At 35.6% G+C, this 22,227-nt stretch overlaps 1 pseudogene; it reads right to left on the bottom strand.

Annotated features, from left to right (window-relative positions):
• Positions 1 to 4,596: 4,596 nt before the first annotated feature.
• Positions 4,597 to 15,875, bottom strand: LOC149801461 (uncharacterized; annotated as a pseudogene).
• Positions 15,876 to 22,227: the final 6,352 nt, after the last annotated feature.

Raw genomic sequence — 22,227 nt, 5'->3', positions numbered from 1 at the left:
TTTAAAACGTCTGAATTTATTAAAGACTAAATAATTTTACACGTGCTAGATATTTGTTAAATTATGGAAATCCAAAACAAATTATATGAAATTCACATATTTAGGACTATGTGGTAATGTTTGTCAAAGTCATTCGTTAATGTTCTGATTTGAGAAACAAAATTGATACTTTTTAAAGATAAAATAGAAAAACAAAACAAACTGGTTACTCAAAAGACACACCTGTCTATGCCATAAAATGGTTGGAATGAGTGCCTTTTGACCATTCCTTTGTCGCCCAGAGACTCGAGGCAAAGGTAATTTTCCTCTTGTACTAAATCACAAAAGTGGGCAATGATACATTTATTAGCAAGTTTTTTGTGTTTTTCAAAGTCCATGTAACAGAAGACGGGATGACATTTGTACAGATGAGCGGACAGACGTTTTAAAACGTCCATATAGAATAACGCTTCAGAAGTAAATCATGATCAACATGATCTTTCCCTCGTCCCCTTCTTCTCACATTCTCCTACCCTCATTCTCTCAAAGGCTTGCCTACATAGCTTTGCAACCCAACAAGAGAGTTTTCTTGAGTATAGAAGGGCATTAGCTTGCATTTAGACGTTTTGTTTTTAACCATTTTCACTTGCCAGCAGTACTGTAGTGACTTTGGTTTTGGATATTTTCACCTGATATCAACTGGCATCTTTCAAAGGCCAACTGCAATGCATCCAAAAAGGGCTGTGATGGAGAATTAATTTATTGTGCGGAAACTGTGTCTTCTATCATAATGACCATGACCTTTTGACCTTTTGATCCCATTATTGATAGACTTCTTTCCTACACACAGAACAAGCAATCCACAATGTTTGGTACAGATATATAATGCTAAAATAATAACATTAAACGGAAACCATTTTCCTTCTGTCACTAATAGCGACCTTGACATTCGACCTTTTGACTAAAAAGTCAAGGGACTTCTTCTTTACTCCTTTTTAAACTTTTTCCATGGGTTACCAATAATATTATAAATTGTGAAGAAAAAGAATATTTACCGTTTGACTTGTACTTGATATAATTATTATTAGCATTATAATAACAAACGTCAGTGAATCCTAGTCACAGGAACAATTCACATATTTTACCCTTCATTCCCATAGCGAATAAATGATGCAAATAATGCTGACGTTACTAGAATCCGTTATGTTTAACAACTGACAAGGTTTCCACTTAATTCCGTGTTTGAAGCATCTGATGAAATAATGAACTGGAGACTAAAATGCTAAAATTACATAACAAAAGTACAAACATACATCGATGATATAACAACAAAGCAACTAAATGTAGATATCCTCTGTCAGTACTTCCAATTCACTGATATATCGTAACACAGTGGCAGACTTTTATCGAAGACATTCATCGAAGACATTTATCGAAGACATTCATCGAAGGCATTTATCGATGGCATTTATCGAAGACATTTATCGAAGACGTTTATCGAAGGCATTTATCGAAGCTTTTAGCTCTCGTTCATTTGAAATCAAGTCTGGTTACATCGCAAACACAGCGTTGCAGAAAGTGTTTAGTATCACTTCATTATCTGAAGCAGTGCTTGAGGCAATCACTGATGAACCAATAGTTGGGCAACTTCTAATATGTCCGTTTGACAAATCAGAAGAAATCACAAACAATAAATCAATTTTTTTCATAGAGCTATCTTTGTCAACAGTGGATCAATAATGCGTCTTCCTTGTAATAATTAGAAGAAACATACAGTTCCATAATGGATAAAATATATCAGTTACGTCTTGGATACAAGTTTTATGTAGTCTGCCTCAGTTATTTTACACACAACAAAGTCATTATATCAAGTATGTTTACACACGGTGATATTATTTGTGTTTGTGTGTTATTAATTGTCGTTATGTCGAAGTGAATTCTTTGCCGGACGCAACCAGATTGTTGAATTTCATAAAAGGAAATCTTCGATTTTTCAAACAAATGAATATATTTTGGAAGTCAACAAATTTAAGAACATTTCTCTGAGTTACTAGAACACCTGTCAGAATAGATGGCAAGTTCTCCTATGTGCGACCACCAACACTGAACAAGGCACACTGAGGCCAAATCTACTTACAAAATACAAATATAGATACTAAAAGAAATCATTATTTGCGTCCTGTTTATTCGTGTATGTTTTGTAACAGTTTCTTGAAATTCAGTTAATTTATTTCAACTTCCAGACACCATATAAATCAACAGTAAGTCTGCCAGCATACCTCAAACATAGCTGCTAATAACGTCATTCAGGATCACTTTATAACTGTCTTTTATAACACATGGTAATAATAATATGGAAAATGGGTCCCACCCTGGAAATGGGTGAACATAAAATAGAGTATATATGGTTTTGGCTGACTAGGATTGATTAATAATGTAAGTTATATTTTAAGAAAAAGAATCTTTTGAGGGCTTATCCTAGTTGTAAGTGAAAAAAAAAGACATTGTTTTATTGATGGAATTTCAGTCCTTTTACAGTCTTGAGTTTGGAACACTCATTACTGAGATTAGCACCTGACTCTTTGGTGCGGAACTGAAAGCACATGTTTCAAACACAAGCAGGTCCAGAAAATGCCGCGGCTCATATCCTTTCCTCAACACAGAAGCTGACGTCCAGGTTTCACTTATACTGATAAATATAAGTTTGATCATGAGCACTCAAAATTTTTAAGTTATTGAATTTTTAATATCATAGTGTTTGCATAGGTTTACGATGGGAACTGAATTAGTACCGTGATTCCTTTTACGGTCATGTGTACTCTTGAATGAGGTCTACGAGTCCCCTTCATCATCCCTAAAATGTGATAATTGTGGCGGATAAGGTTTCTAGAGCGCTTGTACAGGCAAGAACATGGGTTACAATTCATGGTACTGTATCAAATATCACGATTTAGTCGTACAGCTGGAAAAGATTAAAGCAAGTCACAACAACTGGCGAAAACTGCAGATGCTGAAACCATGATGCTAGATAACACAAGACACGTACCAAACAAAACGCTAGTTATTTTAGTGCGAATCCGTTAATTTATTTTTTAAATCGTTACTTTGAAAAAGATTATCACATAAATCTGTTGACAATCGTTTCTTTATGCGCTTATCGTAAATTTAGTGTGTGTATTTTATATGTATTTTTAACGTAGCTTTAAAAAATGGCAGTGATATCACTTTGATGTCTGCAGTGTAACAGTTTTTAATGATGTCTAGCTCTGTGGCATCATGCCGTAGACATGTGGCATGATGTCCGACCCAGCCACATTATTCTGGCACCAGGCCGACCAGTCCAAACAACTAACCTCTTAATGTTGAGCGCCTGGCGAGGTAGCTGTTAGCACCATTTTTATAAGTCGTTGGTAGACCGTATATTTAGTAGTAGAATGGTTATTAACGTTTTGTCACAAATGAATATATAGAGTCAACGAAAATTTTCTCCACTCTATGATTCCCCTCTCCCTCTTTCTCCCTCTCTCCACCTATCCATCTCCTTTCTCCTTCTGCTCCTCTCCCTCCCACTCTCCTTCTTCTTCCCTCCCTCTCCCTCTTTCCATCTCCATATTTCCTTCTTCTACTCGTCCTTACCATCTCCCTTCCTCCATCTCTCCTCTATCTCCCCTCACTCTCTCACCTTCCCTATTCCGGTCTCATTATCTTCCTTACTCTATCCATCCCATATCCTCCCATTCAGATTCCTCCCCGTTCCACATCAATTCCCTCTCACTACCCTTCCCTCTTCACTTTTCCCCCTATCTTCCTCTCCCCTCTAAATATTTCCCTGTCGTTCCTCTATCTCGCCCTCGCTCCCTCTCAACCTCGTCCCCTCCTTCTCTCATTCTCCTACCCTAGCTCTCACCCTCATCCTTCCCCACCCTCTCACTCCCCTTCTTCCCTTACCCCTATCCTCTTTCTTCTCACCTCCACCCCTACCCGTGTAAAATTTCGACAGATATTTCTTGATTACTGATGCATCGGTTCAATGAACAAAGTTCATGCCCCAGAATAAACTAGCAATTATACCATCTCAAACGTATAAATCCGTTAGCCGTCGATATTCCGCAAAGGCTTTGGGTTGGTTACATAACTTGTGATAAACTCAAAACAAATGGATACAACATGAACGAAACATTGAAGAAAAGAAGATTTGTTTTTATGGGGTCGACGATTGAGATTGAACCCTGCTGAAAAATGCCTTTGCAATGTCGACCATGGACAAGTTACCCAGGAAAACTTATCAGTGAAGAAGGTATTTTGGAAATTCAATGATACCGATTGGTCGACAACGATCGACGTTTGAAACCAGATCCAGGATTTCGCCCAAATTCATGAAAAGGTGCTGAGCTATAGAATGTATCAACTTAGAAAATGTGGAACAGGACGAAGGACGACGATCGTTTGCTAAAGTCATGCTGAATTGATTGTGGGAAGAGAAAATAAAATATTCGTCCGACGTCCTATGATACCCAAGATGGAATACATCTTGGATCATTTTCAATACTTTCAAGTCATCGACTGTTGAAAGAAAAACCATGTATATTTGAGCTTGGCGAGTTCATGGAGTTTGGTTCACCTGATTAGATTGTTTATGTCATCACTGTTGCTTTGTGACAATGTTTGTTTAAACTGTATTCGATGCTGGAACCCTTGAGAGACCGTATCCTCTACTTTGACACTGAAAGTTATATGTACATGGATCGCCCTGGATATTGTCACCCTAATAATGAAGACTAGCGTTTAGGAGTGTGGACCTACGAAGATCCCGAAAATACTACTCTGACTTTTGCCACTAGGGTGCCTATGCATTATGGTTTCAAGTACTGAAATAAGAAAGTACTACTTCATATCAGATGCAAAGTAAAAGGATTGACACTGAACTATAGTTCCAGTCAAGTGGTGAACTTTTACGTGTTGAAAGAACTACTTGAAATGCGGTCAAGATCTACTCTTTCATGACAACAGGTAGGACCAGCACAATATGTTACGTTTGTCTGATCACCCAGGCTGAGTCAAAATTTGGAGAAAGTGTACCAGGTCATCTACGAGAAAAGAGAGTGTATTTATAAAAATAAAAATAAAAAATAAAAAACAGGGTACTATGCGAGTACCATCCTTCAGCTTGATAAACGGGAATGAGTTTCAAGAAAAATCGAAAGATCATTCACTTGCAAAGATGAATATCACACAGAACAAATATGATATGACAACCTAGCCAGACTTTAACGAGAACGAATGTGGTGCTGTACCCAGTGACGACAGTGATGCCGTACCAAACGACGTTTAAGATAAAGCAGGGCTTCGCTCCGCTACCGAAAGAGATTCCGTCGGTATGCCAAAAGATTATCTTCGTCCACACCTTCACAAGCCAGTATTGACACCCATCAAAGATGAATGCGTATCTCCTGTTGATTTGCGTGGCTATTGTGACATATTAAATTGCATCCCATTCGATTTGTAAGTCTCTATCGCTTATGCTCAGACTGATTAAGTTTTCCACAATCGTGTAAGTAGCAGTCTTGGTGCAGTGCTTTTTTAATGTGAAATTCATGAAAATACATCTTATCCTAAAGCCATTTCAACAAACTTTAAATGAACATTTATCTTGACCACTTCCAGTACTAACTCTTTATGCAGAACTATTGTCATGTTGATTATTATTTGCACCTTCTAGAACAATTACTTAGTAGATGGAATTACCTTGCGCTGATTGGTGACCTGTTTTGACTTAATCTAGGAAATATGTGTATAATTCATTCTGGTACCGCAAACCGAATTTATGATCCTAAGAATCAATAACAGAAACCATAAAATATCGACACGTGACCTTGCAATTGAGGATAAGCAGTACAATTTAACTTCTAGTGATGATATACAAGTGTACCAAGTTTTTATCTTATCCAGCAGTTAAGTTAGAAAGCATTAGAACACATGAAACTTAAATTATTGACTTGTAACCTTGACCTCAACGTTTGGACACCTTCTGTGATGCAAGACCATTTTTGGTGATATTTAGTTATACCAAGTGTAATATCATCATCTCAAATGGACTTCAAATTAGAGAGTGGAAGAGAAAATATCAAACCAAGAGGCTCAATAGAATCAAAAGACAAGTGAACCTGATCTCTCTCACCTAGATATATGGCGTGTGTCAGCTCTTTTCATGGATTGATAATAATTGATAATGGATTGCATACATCCATGCATACATACATGCATGCATACATACATACATACATACATACATAAAACCAGCATAGTCCACTGGATTTCTCCCAGTTCCTGGTGCGTTGGCTCTAATTCATAACTTAGAAACTTAACATACCCCACCCTTAAAGCATACTCACTTGGCATAAAAAGACGAATGTATATCGCAGCTATTTCACCCGTTCACCAGGGTTTAAGAATCGAGTACAGCACTCCAGTATACATTTAAAAATATAATTACATTATGAAGTTATTATCAGCTTAGAGTGTTACTTGTTATAGTGTTCTTTTGTATTTTCATTCGGTTTAAATCATTATAATCCCCTACGTGTATTTACTTTGTTATGTTTGTGTAGCTTGTTTTATTTTAATTTATACATATAATGTTATAGAAATAACTTTTATTACTGTTTTAACTTATATTCTAAAATGAAACAAGTTCTGAATAACCCCTAATCTCTGTTTGTGAATAGCCATTATCACCGGTTATCAAGACATCTTGCTTAGTAGGGTACATTTTGTCATATCTTCCATTAATGTTCATTGCGCACATTATGAAAGCAAATGTTTCAAGATGTCTCTAGTTTTTGTATCATTATTCTTATTGGTGTAAATATTTTTTCTACTTTACTAATAGCAGCAATATTTTATGACTGAACATCATCATTTGTGTCAGTCTCAAACGTTTTAAGACACATTTTGTCAAATTTGAACAAAATAAGTTAAGTGGTGCTCAAAAATTGGTTTAGATTTTGCTAATTTTAGAAGCAGTTGCCATTTATTTTGTCAGATTTGTCATCACTTATACAAACTTTAATAACTTTCATGCCAGAATAGTCTCTGTAAATTCAGTCAAATTCTGTTAAATATTTTTAAAGCTAAAAATTTGTCTTTTTCATTGATGATGGCAATATGTAATGGTGGACTGGCTTCGTGTGTACAAATTTGATTGCCCTTATTACCTCAGTGTTTCTGTCAAAATTTATGTCAATTTCTGCTGAGCAGTTTCTGAACTGAACTCATTAAATGTGGTCTAATTTTAGTAATGGCGGTCATATCTGATGGCTGATTGGCATCGTAAAACTAAGAACATTCTATGGTGTCAGATTCTTCTGAGTGCTGTTGGAGAATAAGTCATTATCAGTTTGTGTTTTCTAGTTATGGTGGCCGTATCCAGTGGTAGATCGCCATTATATGTATAAGATTGCAAGCCAGACATGGCAGAATGTTCTCTGACAAATTTGATAAAATTCTTTCAGCAGTTTCAGAACTGGCAATTCAAAGTTTATTCTAGTATAATTAATTGTGACCTTAGTTTATCATGGATTAGCATGAATATAACCAGTTTGAATGGCCTGCATGCCAGGCTGATTTCGGTAAAATTTGATCAACTTCTGCTGAGGATTTTTCTTTACAAAGCGTCATTCAAATGCTGTTTCCAAATTTAGTAATTAATAGCAGCTTCATTTGATGACGTATCAGCATCATTTTGAAGGAATCTGAGAAACATTCATGTCACGATGATTTCAGTTGAATAATTTAAATTGTATGATGTAGTCCTTGAGAAGTCATTGAAAGTTTATTTTTATTGCTAATAATAGTGGCCATATTTTACGACAGATCACCGCCGTTTGACTAAATTCTAAAGACATTCGTGCCGAAATGTTTTCTTTAAATTTAGGTCTAATGATGTCATGTTGGTTTTGGGAAACGTCATTTAAAGTTTTCTCTGCTTTTAGTAATGTCAGATATATTCTTTGTCAGACCAGAATAAGTTGAAACTTTGGAAAGAGTCATGCCAGAACGCTTTGTGTCAAATGTCGTCAAATATTGTTTAACGGCTCTTGAAACGCTATTTAAAAGTTTGTTCATTTTTAGCTAATGGGGGCCATAATGGAATAACATTCGGCATACTATTAAAGATAGAGAACTATTTTCATCCATGTTTTTTCCATGAAATTTCGTCAAATTACGTTCACATAGTTTTCGATTAATAATAAATAGTTGTGATATTTTACAGGAGATGGTATCAACTTAAAATCAACAATCTCAAGTCCAAGGTATACTGCAAAATAAAATCCAAGTGCAACAAAGGTGCTACCGGTGCTATGATTCCCCCCCCCTCCAAATCCGTTACTTTAGATTTATAAATTTCAACGAGCCATACAACAAAATAAGAATTTCTTCATGCTTTATTTAAAACCAAACTTGAAATAATTTTTTTTTTATTTTAGGTATCTAAACTAGAATAAAGCAGTATGTGTTTGTGTGTGTGTGTGTGTGTGTGTGTGTGTGTGTATGTGTGTGTGTGTGTGTGTGTGTGTGTGTATTTATGCGTGTGAAATTCAAAATGGGGACATAATTGAACACACACGACCGCATATTGCAGACACGTTGTCTCAATTGCAAAATATGCAGCCGGAAAGATTTATGCAGTGAACACTATATAAATTTGGATTTAGCCACGTTTCCACTCCTGTTCTGGAATTTAAACCATAGTAGTCAGTATTTATGGTTATCTAATGCCAACTTGCTCCCTAGCGTGGTTTGTTTTGTTAGCTCTTTGTGCCTTTTGCTATTCATAAATATCCTCTAGTTTACATGTTGACACTTAAATTGAGGACATCCTTCAATTACCAGCTGAAGTGGAATGACCATCGATTCGAAACGAAAACTTCAATGATGCCCCATGAGTTAAAATCTGTATTTATATTATGTTGTATGGTCCTACTTGATGATGATGTATTGAGCCTGGAAAATAGTTTTGAAAGAAAACAATTACTTATTGCTTTTGAATTTTCTATATGGTCATCTATTTTTTCTTATTTATGCTAAACATTTGATATTGAGCTAACTGCTTCTACACTTGTAACTCAAAGCGTCATGTTATTGTTTTAGAATCATATCACAAATCATGGTTTAATAGGAAATGCACGAATTTATTTTAAAAAGTCAGAACTTATAGATAGCAAAGCATATATATAAATTCCATTGTTACATTCGGACTCAAAGGACACAAAAACACCAAGGGTCCGACGCTTGTAGCTTTTACCTCTGTGAAACATCACACTCAGTGATACCAGTTTCTAAAAATAACAAATCGACAAGGCGAACCGGCATAATGGCTTTCATTGATCTTTTCCGTGTTATTGTTCTCGTTAAAAACCATGTACCAGGCGCTACATTTGTTCATCTGAATATCAATGTGCATTTCAATATTTAGTTACATTGGTGGCTAAGCCTGCAGACTGTATTAATCATGCCATCAGATTTGATGAATCGTTCTTAAACAATATAATAATTTCAAGACATTACATAGAGAGGGAAGTGCAAATTTGTTTTAAAAATATCTTTATTTTTGCCTATATGTCGTGAATTACTACATGATACTAAGAGTCGCCTCTCGATGCTTTGCCAAAAACAATATGGCGGCATCCGGGCTTATTGACAGCGTGAACTATTTTTAGCACAAGGTGCAAACGCCATTACCAGCTTAAGTGGAATGGCCGTCGATTCTGAAAGAAAACTTCACTACCTACCGCCCACGACTTGAAACCTGCATTCATATTCTCTTGTATGTGCCTGCTTGATGATGATGGATTGAGCTTGCAAACGAAAAATAGGTTTGAAAGAAATATTGAACTTACTGCTTCGGAATTGTTTGTATGATCATCTGTTTTTAATTTATGCTAAACATTTGATATTGAGCAAACTGTTTCTAAACTTGAGATTCAAGACAGCATTTTAATATGTTACAATCATTTCACAAATTATGGTTTAAAAGGAAATGTGCGAGATTGTTTTTACAAAGTCAGAACTTACAGGTAGCAAAGTACATGTAGAAATTCTATTGTTACTTTCGGGTTCGAAGAACACAACAACACCATGTAAGGGTCTTATAAGTTTATGTAAAATAAAGCTAAAATCTTCACAAAACCAAAACCAGTGTTGCTTCCAGTACCTATTCAAGTTACATATCTGCATGTTCACCCAAGATGCTCTTGTTTTAGTAAGGGTTGGAGATTGGGGATCATAATTAATGCATCATTTGTGCCTTATCCAAGGGCATGAACTGGTCCAGGCTGTTAGCCATGGGAAGATAAACAACATAAAATAAACTGTTGGCAGTCTATGGTGTCAGATATCCAGAATGCTGGGATTAATGTTCTGGCAAACTGTCACTACTTAGAGCTCGAATCTGATACAGGCACTGAGAGCGAAATCATACTGATAACATCCATCAAAAACTAAATTGCAGTTTTTCAAGTACACAATTTATCAAGTTTAGCAGCAATTCAGAGCCCCACAATCTGATGTGTAACACCTAGTATTGGTATATAAGTATATCGAGCTTCATAAGCTATCTCTAATGGCTTTACGATTTTATTGGAACGTACATGGCACCTCCGATCAATAATCGCTTTATAATGCATCAAGCCCTAGCGATGCAAATATGAAAATCTGAATGGAAGGCAAAGTGTTATGGAAAACGTAGCATAGTGCGTCATGACCATAATCTTGAAGATATCACTCCACCCCCCACCCCCCAATATGATCGACGACACAGTATTGGATCTCAATACCAGTTGTTTCGTTCCTTTCTCTCGAATGGTTTTAACGTTGTATCATGAAAAGAAAGTCGTGGATGGATAAATTGATTTATTTTATGCTAAGCAGTGAATTACTTGATTGTCTAATTAAAATAATGTTGATATTTCACTGTGGTGAAAAAATACAATCGGTTTCTCAAAAACTTTAAATATTCGGTCTTCATCACCAGTAGTCTCTAAACATGGGAGTTGATAAAGGTTTACTAATACCTCTTGACATTATATCTACAAATGAAAAATGACTGTCTGAATACTCGGCACACAAAGAGAAAATCCAAGAAAGAATTAGGGACACCTTTAAGATTTGCTTGCACTTTGAATAATTTGCTGCTAAATATTCTTTTTGAAACTAACATAATTACATCTGAGAAAGAGTGTATCATTATGATTATAGTTCATTTGTAAATTCTTGGTTAATTTTGTTTTATAATCAGTGATTCTGCACACAACAGTATTTTAATAATTTTAGAACTACATTTGATTCCAAAGATTCAAAACAATTCTTGTTGTATAACTTTTAATATGCATTAACATCGTTATCCTCATTGTATCTATTTGCAATGACGACTATTGATACAGACAATAATTTTAGAATGCGTTTCTAGTTAATCAACATGTATTCTGTTGAAATAAATATGTGCCAAATATTGACTAGGAGCATAATCGATCTAAATTAGAGACTGTTCTATGTTGCCAAATTCTAACGATTATCACCAATCCTGTAACTGGATTTAAATATGTTTTACTGGCCCATTTGTAGCAGTAGAATCGAGCTACATGACGGAAAAACACTTCAGAAAATAATTAAAATACTTTGTTTTGAGTGGCGATTTGTATAGCCCGAGGATTCGCCTCTGAACATAAATGATTCAATTATTAAGAATAAAAGAGTAATAAATATTAAATCGCTAACTGAAGATAAAACTATAAGTATGTAAATAAAGAGGTAGAGTATATATATATATATATATATATATATATATATATATATATATATATATATATATATATATATATATATATATATTTCAAACGAGATGGGGTTAAGAGATAATAAAAACTGACAACATGTTTCAATATCAACCTATGTATGTTTCTTTTTATTAACTAATAAAATTATCTAATTATTCGTTGCATTTTATATTTTATATAAAAATAATTTTTCAGGGATTTCTTCATAAAACGTATCCCTTCAAAACATCTTAAGCATTGTATTTCTCTGCAAATCCTTTTAATGCTTTCTTAAAATGCAATATCAGATAAGGTGATTCACAAAACAAATCACAAGTTTGGTTTATATGAGTACATTTATTAGTAATCTACTAATCAATAAATCATAGTCTGCATAAATTGTCTGAACTGATCTATGTTGCATTCCCACAGAAGATGACACAATGATTCAATCAACTGTATTAATATGTATTTGCATTGATCATTATGTGTACAACTGTTGCTTGAAACCACCTTTGTAAATACTTCACAACCCCTTTTGTCCACTGAAATATAATGTAGTCTAAGTCAGGCTCGTTGTTTTTTTTTTAATTTAATTCTTGTCTCAAACTTTACTTTCTACTCTTGATAAGCTTTCGTATATTATCTGTTTCAATTAAAAACAAACCCTTTTTCATATTAAGCCAATTTCCACTAGATTTCACTGAATCGTTTATTCTCCTAAGTTCTTGTTTAAACCAATTCTTCCACCAACAACCAACCCAAACAAACAAACAAACAAAGAGTGACGTCCTATTCAAATATCATGATTGTGCCATATGGGACTATCTAAAATGTCAACAGTGGATCAGTTGAAAAGGGTATTTTTCAAAACTGATCTAAGCACAAAAAAGATCTTCAAAACTATTAAATACCTTATTTTTGTAGTATAACCTTCTCAAAAAATTAAAACTTAATTATATTTTTACCTGATGCCACTCAAATATTTGTCAATTTCAAGCTCGGGAAAACTGATTACAATTTTGTTTGCAGACAAACATAACTTCGGTAACTGAAGGGTTAAATTTCAATTGACGTTGTTTTGACCACTAATTTGTATATTAAGATCCGAGTCAAGCACGGTGTATGTGCCGTTGGAATTACATGAGGAATAAGTTAGTGAACTATCATCAGCAAAGTCCTATGATACTTATCAGACTATCAGCAATGTATATATGTTATCCTTGAGTGACTGCAAAGAACAATTAACAAATAATGGATTTGAAACAAAAGGACATTACCCCTGTTTTCTCGTATTATTGTTAAGCTATTGAATTTTGTCATTCAAAATCTACTTGATTCTTAGATTTCAACCTCCAAATATTGAAGAAAGGCCGCTCAGTTTTGAGGTCATTTCACCTTTTCCTGTCCTATCCAATTGCTTTTTGAACGTTAACTAGAAACATTCTGTCCCTATTTCCGAAGTCAGGCACCTTTCCTACTCTGAGAAACGCTTTGATTTGTCTTTGCTCCACAAGGCTTGCTGAAATATGATGAAAGTTGATCAATACGATCTACCTGTGTTTTTCTTTCAAATACAGGTCCCTGGCATACTTCCATTCTATTTCAGAGCGCGGTCGGCCATCTTGGCAGAGATAGCTCTCAGACAATATAACCAGAAAACGTCTTGTTTTTCTCAGAATATTTTTACATTCTTCCTCTGCGATGCTTCCTGGTAAGCAATCTCTTTTTGGAAGATAAATACAATATTCTAATTTTTGCAAAAACGATAAAAGAACCTGCCTTATCCAAGTACGCATTTCGGAGTCTCCTTCGTCCGAGGATGTGTAAACACCGTATTCAAATATGTCAGGAGAAGGGTCATGTCTTCTTAACAAAATGGTGAGTTCATATTTGAAATTGTAAATAAGAAAAGAAGGCACACCGGACATAATTATAGCTGTGGCCTGAGAGATGCATACAACAGCACGTGTAAAGGGCAATCCATGGCACTCTTTGAAAGCGATCCTTGCAAGCGAATTGCTTTTGACGCGTCCATGATTTTCCGTTTGACGGAATATATAATCTGAATTGATCTGACGAACGTCAAAGCCAATCAGACAACCATAGGGTGTCGTAGTCACAGAATAATACTCAATCCCCTATTGTCTACTAAATACATATTTGTCGCGTTTTGCAACATCTGTATTGCTTCTACTTTTCTCTTTGAAGAGAATTATTTATTGTCTTCAAACTTGCCACCTTTCTGAGGTAATTCTTCATATCTAGATCATATATTTCTTTATCACAAACATTTATCTCATATGGAAATCTTGTATTTGGCAAGTTTTGAGGCAGTTCTGTCAGACCTTTTTCTTGACAGTCAACTTAGAACCTCAATTTGCTCTGTTGCTCGGTACATTTGCACTCAACTGGACATGTCTCTTCTGCGTCTCTGGTAAAAAAAAACAGTTCCAATTTTCCCGTTTTCACAAAATCTATGATAAGTTCTCACTTTAGATTTGCACACCTAACTTCGAAATAATCTCTTCAAGTTTTATTAATGACTTCCTCAGCAATTTCTAAAAATGGTTGCATGTAACAATCACGGGAAAAATTAGCACCTTGAAAATCGAATCCGAATTCTAACAGTGTCCCTAGCATGTTTTAAGGTTTTGACACGTAGTTTTGCGAAATCCGTCACGTTTGAAATGGATTATCGGACATATAAATCATACCAGGGCCGTAGGTATAGCCGGGATCCAATAGTTGGTCCAATACATTTGTTAGATCTGTTATTTTATTATGACTGAAGTCTCTTTCACAGAATGGCCCACTCCTAACAATGTTTGTGATGTCTAATGATGTTAGCTCGTTGTAACTCGAATTCAGGTACTGGATGTTTAAATTGGGCCCAGCCAGAGAAAACGGATCGATATGTTTGATTCTGTTTTCCGAGATGTCAAGAAACGCAAGTTTTATGAAGCTGAGTGAACCTATTGCTATACATTGTCGTCAAACGATTCTTGCTCAGGTCGAGTTCCTCAAGAATTTGTACGCACGAAATGTTACCCACCACACTTATCCGATTTTGTGAAAGATGTATTCTTATTATATTCAGAACGTTACAAATATTGGTCAGAAAATATCCTGTGACACCATTTTCATGAACCTGATGAAATTATTGTTCCGACTGAAAGCTGCTTTTGAATGTTAGGACAACTGTTGCTCTATTAAAATTGGTATATTACAAATAGAGATCACTGAGATGATTTGTATTCCGATTTACGCTGCATCCAAAGTGAGCTGGTATGAACGACAGAATCAAAATGCTTAACAATTTAAACCATTTACGCCACATTTTTCAAAATAATTTTTCAACAGTTAATGTAATGTGTCTTAATTTAAATGCATATATACGAAGTTGATACTGGACTCAAATTGTGATCTCTGAACCTGCGACATCTGCTTTTATACCCAGAAACGCTCTTATGAATGATATATGATCTAGCAATCGACATAATTTAGCTTTAATTTTCATTGAATCATGACTACAGTCCGACGTTAACCAAACCTGTAGTTACAAATTATCATATAGTTGCTTTATGGAAATATTATCCTATCTAAATGAGTGCTCGAATGTTGTAAGACCGACTTCTCCACTTTGTCTGGAGAAACGGTCTTGCTAGTAATGAAAGGCAAAATTCAAATTTGCAAAGTATTAATTTATATACAAAACGACTTGCAGCATAGACCCAGATCTTCCGTCTCATAAACTGATAGCAATGACGGTCAACATTGGTGGGGTCAATTATAAACTAGTAACGGTGGTTACCATAGTTTGAAATGAAATGTTATGGCCTCGATAGGAATATAACATTAGTTCAAAGGATTAATATAATGGGGTGTTATAGCTTCAAGGGGAAATGTAATGTTATAAATTTCCATTGAATTAAGATGGAACGGCTCTAATGGTAAAGAGAAACATTATGGCCTCTAACGGAAAGGTAATATTACCAAGGCACATACTGACCGAACCTCGCGATTTTCAGGCCGTATGGTGTTACAGTGCCACTGACCACACGTGCTGACCATCGGCCACATCTTCTAACCAGCATTCATGCATACTGACTAAGCCTTGTCTACTGCCCAACACACCATCTTAATGGCCAGTATCTGTATCTACTTACCAACACCCATGCTTAATAATCAAGACATTGTTACTAACCAGTAATCACATCTACTGACCATCACCCAGGCCTACTGGCCAAATGTCAGTCCTACAGGCCAGCATCCACACATTCTGAACCCCAAGGTTACAAACCAACATACGGTTTTTCTAACCAGCACCTATGATTACATACCAAAGCTGTATTACTGACCAGAAACCATCGCCCAATAAATTGTGTTATGAACAAGATCACATATCTAATCACATCAACTAACCAACACCCACGCTTACCAATCAGACTAGCACTTTCAGTCTAAGCCATACTTTTACATTTTTCCCCAGATTTTGTTTTCAGTTTTCGCTAAAGTCTAAGACAGTTTCATACATTAGTACTTCTTTAGCCTCACCATAATATATACATTTTTGTTCTTTTAAACTTTCCGCTAAAATCCGTTGCATTTTGGTAACTGTTTCAGTATTTTACTAACTACAATCTTTCTTAAACATATCATGGAATTTTGCGAAATCTCTGCTAAAGTCATTACTATTTTCGAAATTTTAATACTACTTTTAGTTTAGGCTGTTTTAATATAATATTCTGGGTACGTTTTCTCTTGTATCTGTTAATTTCCGTAATAGTTATCTAATTTTTGCATCACTGCAGTCAAGCCAGTTTTCGTGTCATTAAGAGTTATGAGTTGACTATATCTATTATAGCACAGTATATGCAAAATTACAGGTACAGGATAGGTAATGTTGTATACCTAAATCCCCGATATATCCACGGGCAGCCTTCTGTCCAAGGCACTCTATTCGATTTCTACAAGTCTGAGAGTTGGTTGATAATAGTTAGTGATTCAATGCCTAAAATTAAAAAAAAAAGGTTAATCTTAATTATTTTACCATCTAACTTTACATCCTGCACTAAAACATATGTTTCTAGGTGTTGGCAAGAAGGCGCGTGTGCTTGTCATTAACATTGTGCATTTGTTAGTAAATGTGGGCGTTGTTTAGTAGATGTAAGCACTGTCTGATAGTCAGTACGTGCATATGTGTTAGTGGGTGTATGCGCTGGACAATAGATGTGTGTGCAAGTCTGTAACACTGCGTATTGTTTAGAAAGCATGTGTGCTGGACACTAAGATAGAACATTGGTCATCAGATGTGAAATATGGTCAGTAAAACCATATATTTGTCAGTAGGCGTGGGTAATTGTCAGGAGGCGTGTTGCTGGTCAGTATTACAGCATCTTGATCAGTAGATGTGGATATTAGTAAGTGTACGTGCATGTTATTCCATGTGTTGGTCAGTAAGTGTGGGTGTTGCATTGTAGATGTATTTTCATACCTATAGACGATTTTAACATTACTATTCGCATTAGAGGTCAAAATTGTTTCATCAGCATCCCCTTTATGTTGATCCAATGGACATATTTTAACATTAGATATCCCACCGAGGCACTGCAGTGATGACACAGTTGTTAGCGTACCATACAAACAATCGCGAATGGCGGGTTTGAATCCTACCTTAGGACTTGCCTGGGTCAGCTAGACACATTTCTCAAATAGCCTCGGTAACAGAAATCTATTTGTTCTGCTACGCCGTAAAACACAAAATTAATACGAAATCTTACTGAGACTATATTAATACACACATTTAATTCCACGAACTTATTCCCATTTTAGGCTATGGTTCCTTCCTTTACTACTAACGAACAAAGACGACTCTGATCTATTGGCACATTATGCAGCAGCACATCTGGTCCAACCGTCACTAACTTAGATCTTAATGTTAAGTCTGGACTTAAAACATTCAATTAATTTTAAGTCAATGGAGTTTAGCCTTAACTGTAAGTCTAGAAGGCTTGACCATTTGCATCAACTTAGATACTTTTAAGTCAGACTTAAATTTCCGCCAATCAGGTCACTGAAGTTTAGACCAGAGCTTAAGTCTTAAGACTTATATTCTACTGTTGAAATCAAGGCCTGGCCATTTGCTGTCGCAATAGCTTGGATGTTATAACGAAACAAATACATCACTAGTTTGGTGTTTGGAGTAGAAAAAATAACTCTAAGGCGATTCAGCGACCATCCTTAAACGGCCAGGAGATCATGAAAATTTTGGGTATGACACTGGCTTTTAACTTTTTTAACCTAAAGAAAACCACGCAAATTATTTTAAAATACGTAAAGTGGAATCATTCAAGGTCAGATATAATTTCCCATATATATCTTATTAAAATCCATTCAAATTGAATTTCATGTTGGATTGTTTGCTCTTAAATCAGGATATATAAAACTATTTAAAAATTCTTTAGCCCAGTAACTAAAATGGATAAAGATCATTTTTCTCAATTACAAATCAATCGACTGTGGTGCATGCATCAACTTAAAGCTCCAGACGCTGCATCAATGTGAATAGCGAATTAATTTTTTAAGAATCAGCTTCAATAACAGTATAATGTATTTGTATCCACTTTTAAATGATGCAAGTTACAGAGATAAGAAATATATATAAGATGTTGCATATATGGTCTAAAGTAACTAATAATTTATAAGATCTAGAATCAGTTAGATTTTTATGGCATAATTGATGTAACATAAAAAAATCCTAAATGATATTTGTGAAAAATATATTGTTACGCCTAAACAATTGTCTCTAAAAATAATACACCAACTATTATTACCAGGTTAATTGCTTGATTTAGGTTCGATTTTATTACAACGCAATTCAAGGATACGTATTGTTGATCACTTTGTTCACCAAAAATTGTTGTATATACACACTGTGCGTAAATAATCGCCGAATCTTGATACTCGTATAGAGACGAATTAAACATTTTTAAAACGCCAGCGACGAAAACTGTTTTGGTTCGGTGGAAAATATTAGTACACTAGCTGTAAACTATATAGAGTGTAAGGCACTCGTTCAATATATAAAGCACGGCGTTATTATTTCACCGACCAAGCTAATCAATTTCTGATTCATTTATTGAGAAGACGATGAGTAAATTGGAGGGGGGGGGGCGATTTTTAACGTATCTTATACAATTTTCCAGTCATATCGCTACATAGTCTGCAGTCTGACAGTTTATATTGATGTCTGGCACTGATGCATCATTCCGCAGACATGTGATATCATGTCCAACCCAGTCACATTATCCTGACATTATCCTGACACCAGGCCGACCAATCCTAACACTAACCTCTTAATGCTGAGCGCCAAGTGAGGCAGCTGCAAGTACCATTTTTTGACAACTCTTTGGTATGACTAGGCCAAGGTTCGAACCCGCGAAATCCCGCATCCGAGGCGGACACTCTAGCCACTTAGGCACTGGTTGCGTATTACAGATCAAATGAGTCTCCAGAATGGATGGTATGAATAAACAAACATTACAGCGAGATAGATTAATAACAATGATGTATTTGTTCCAGTGCGCAATTCTCCCCTTACCCATGGCTTTGTGATCGAAATCATTTCTGAGGAATATCCAATTAGAAATCAACATTATATCTTCATTTGTCTTTTAAATACATGGTATATCTCCCTTTAGCTCATGTATCTTCAGTGGTTAACATAATCAGGAATGGGCTTTAGATTTGGTTTTTTTGTATAACATTATGCTATATTGTTGTATTTCTTCCACCGTGACATAAATGTCCAAATATTTAAAGAGCAGGGGGAAGGTTCTTAGCCATCCAATTCAAATCAGATTTCAACTATCCTACGTGAAGACCATACCGCGACCGCTTAGTGAACATGTTCTAGTGACCTATGTTATTACCATGACTTTAAGATGAAGTTTATATCTTCTCGTTTAGGAGACTGATCAGTATATCTGAAGAGCATAATGTGTGACAATCGATGTTATTCACTATCAAATTTCTGAAAGCTGCATTTCCATTGGCTAATTCAAAGGTCACTAGAATATGACCCCAATGCGATCGCTGTCAGATTTTTATGTATGACAGTGGAGATCTGATTTTAAACAGAATCTGCTCAGCGGAAACTCGGACTATAAGGAGTTCATGTATAAAAAGATTTTTTTCTTATACATTGACTCGTTCGTGTACCCTTGTGGAGCGCACAAATATTCACACACGTACGCACAAACAATGAGTCCAGGTACATCGAGACTTTTTGAAAGATCATATTTACTCAAGGATAAGTGGAATCTTTTACCAGTGGTGAGGCCCGCAAACGAACTAATCTTTAAAATTTGATTTAAAAAAATGGAGCAACTATTGTAGACCGTCTAGCCCGAATTTGACGAACCATAAGCACATAAAAAGAAAACACGTACCGGTATATAACATTCGAAATCCAAACATTGAAGACGGGCAAGATGCGAAAGATAGACCCCAAAAAGTCACGTCCCCTCCCTTATTTCCAAGATATGGCCATTCGTATTCTCTCTCTCTCTCTCTCTCTCTCTCTCTCTCTCTCACTCAACACACACACACACACATTAATTGTCAAAATTAATACCAAATTAAATTTTATTTCATAGTGTTCACACGATACCATATCTGCACATGTTACAATGACGTCATATCATAAAATGCTAAACAAATCAATGACAATATGAACTTTCTCACATGTTGATTCACTTTCTGCCATGGTATTATCAGACGTCTCTTTTCTCAAGATATTTTAAGACAGTTAATTTAAACGCATATGCACGAAGTTCACACTTAACCCAAAATGTAATCTCTCAACCTTCGACATCCGCTTCTTTATCCAGGTAAAAATAATAAAAAATAACACGCACTCAGAAGTGCTCTTAGCAATGATATATCATCTAGCAATCGGTATCATTTAACTTCCTTTTATTTTCGTTGATTTGTAACTACAGTTAGACGGTACAGCAATCCTCTGGCCCGGTAGTTTAGAAATCATTATATAATCATAACCTGGACCTAACTATCTATCGCAATGCGGTCTTTGGCTGTAATGAACATTCCTCACCAAATACCGGTACGTCTTTTCTTATTATGTGCTTATGGATCGACAAAATCGGGGAAGACGTTCTACCATAGTTGCTCTATTTTTTCTAATCAAATTCAAACGAATAGTTTGCCTGCGGCCCTCAATACGGGTAAAAAATTCTCTTTATCCTTGCGTAAATATCATCTTTCAAAAAGTCTCGATCCTGGACTTTTTATGTGTGCATGTGTGTGTGAGTGCGCTCCACCGGGTAGACGAACACGTCATTGTATAAAAAATTCTTATGTATGAACTCCATGTAGTCCGAGTTTCCTCTGGCCACAATCTGATTAAAATAAGATCTCCACCGTCATACGTAAAAATCTGACAGAGATCGCTTTGGGGTCATATTCTAGTGACCTTTGAATTAGCCAATGGAAATGCAGCTTTCAGAAATCTAAAAGTGAATAAAATCGTTTGTCACACATTATGCTTTTCCGCCATACTGATCAGTCTCCTAAATGAGAAGATATAAATTTCGTCTTATTGATTAATAAAATTAGCGCCATGATATTACCATAGGTCACTAGAACATGTCCACTAAGCAGTCTCGATCAGGTCTTCACCTAGGATAGAGGAGATCTGATTTTAATCCGATTTATTTGACCCTTCCCCCTGCACTTTAAAGATTTGGACATTTCATATTGACGCAACGTCTGGAGATTTAAGCTGATGCATGTACCACAGTCGACTGATTTGTAATTGAGAAAGTTGATATTCCCCCTTTATAGTTACCGGGCTAAATAAGTTTTAAATTGTTATATGTATCCCGATTTAAGAGAATAGTATTCAAGACGAAATATAATTATAATGGATTTTATTAGGATATAGCAGTTGTTGGAAACTATATCTGAGCTTGAATACTTCCGATTTACATATTTTAAACAAATTAGCATCTATTGCGTTGTTTTCCTTAGGTCAAAAACGTTAGAAGTCAGTGTCATACCTAAAAGTTACATCATTTCCAGGCCGTTTAAGGATGGTCTGGGGGAACATATTTGTGATTGTAACCTACCAATGTTGACACTCAGTTGCTGTCTGTTTATGAAACGGAATGTTTGTCATTTTCTCATCATCGGCATCACCATCATGAATCCTGTAACCAAAGACGTCATTAAGGCACCACATATGATTTCACAACCAATTCTCTCCATGTTTCCCTGTTATTGCCTGCACTTGATATATATATATATATAATTACTTGTGTGTGTGTGTGTGTGTGTGTTGATTCGCAGACAAACTGACATAGCACATGTGGACCCTTCAGCAATAAAGAAACAAAATGAATGAGAACTGGGC

The sequence above is a fragment of the Sinohyriopsis cumingii genome, chromosome 4, assembly GCF_028554795.1.
Source record: "Sinohyriopsis cumingii isolate HCF-2022 chromosome 4, ASM2855479v2, whole genome shotgun sequence".
NCBI lineage: Eukaryota > Metazoa > Mollusca > Bivalvia > Unionida > Unionidae > Sinohyriopsis > Sinohyriopsis cumingii.
This window is presented reverse-complemented; position numbering and strand designations above follow the sequence as displayed.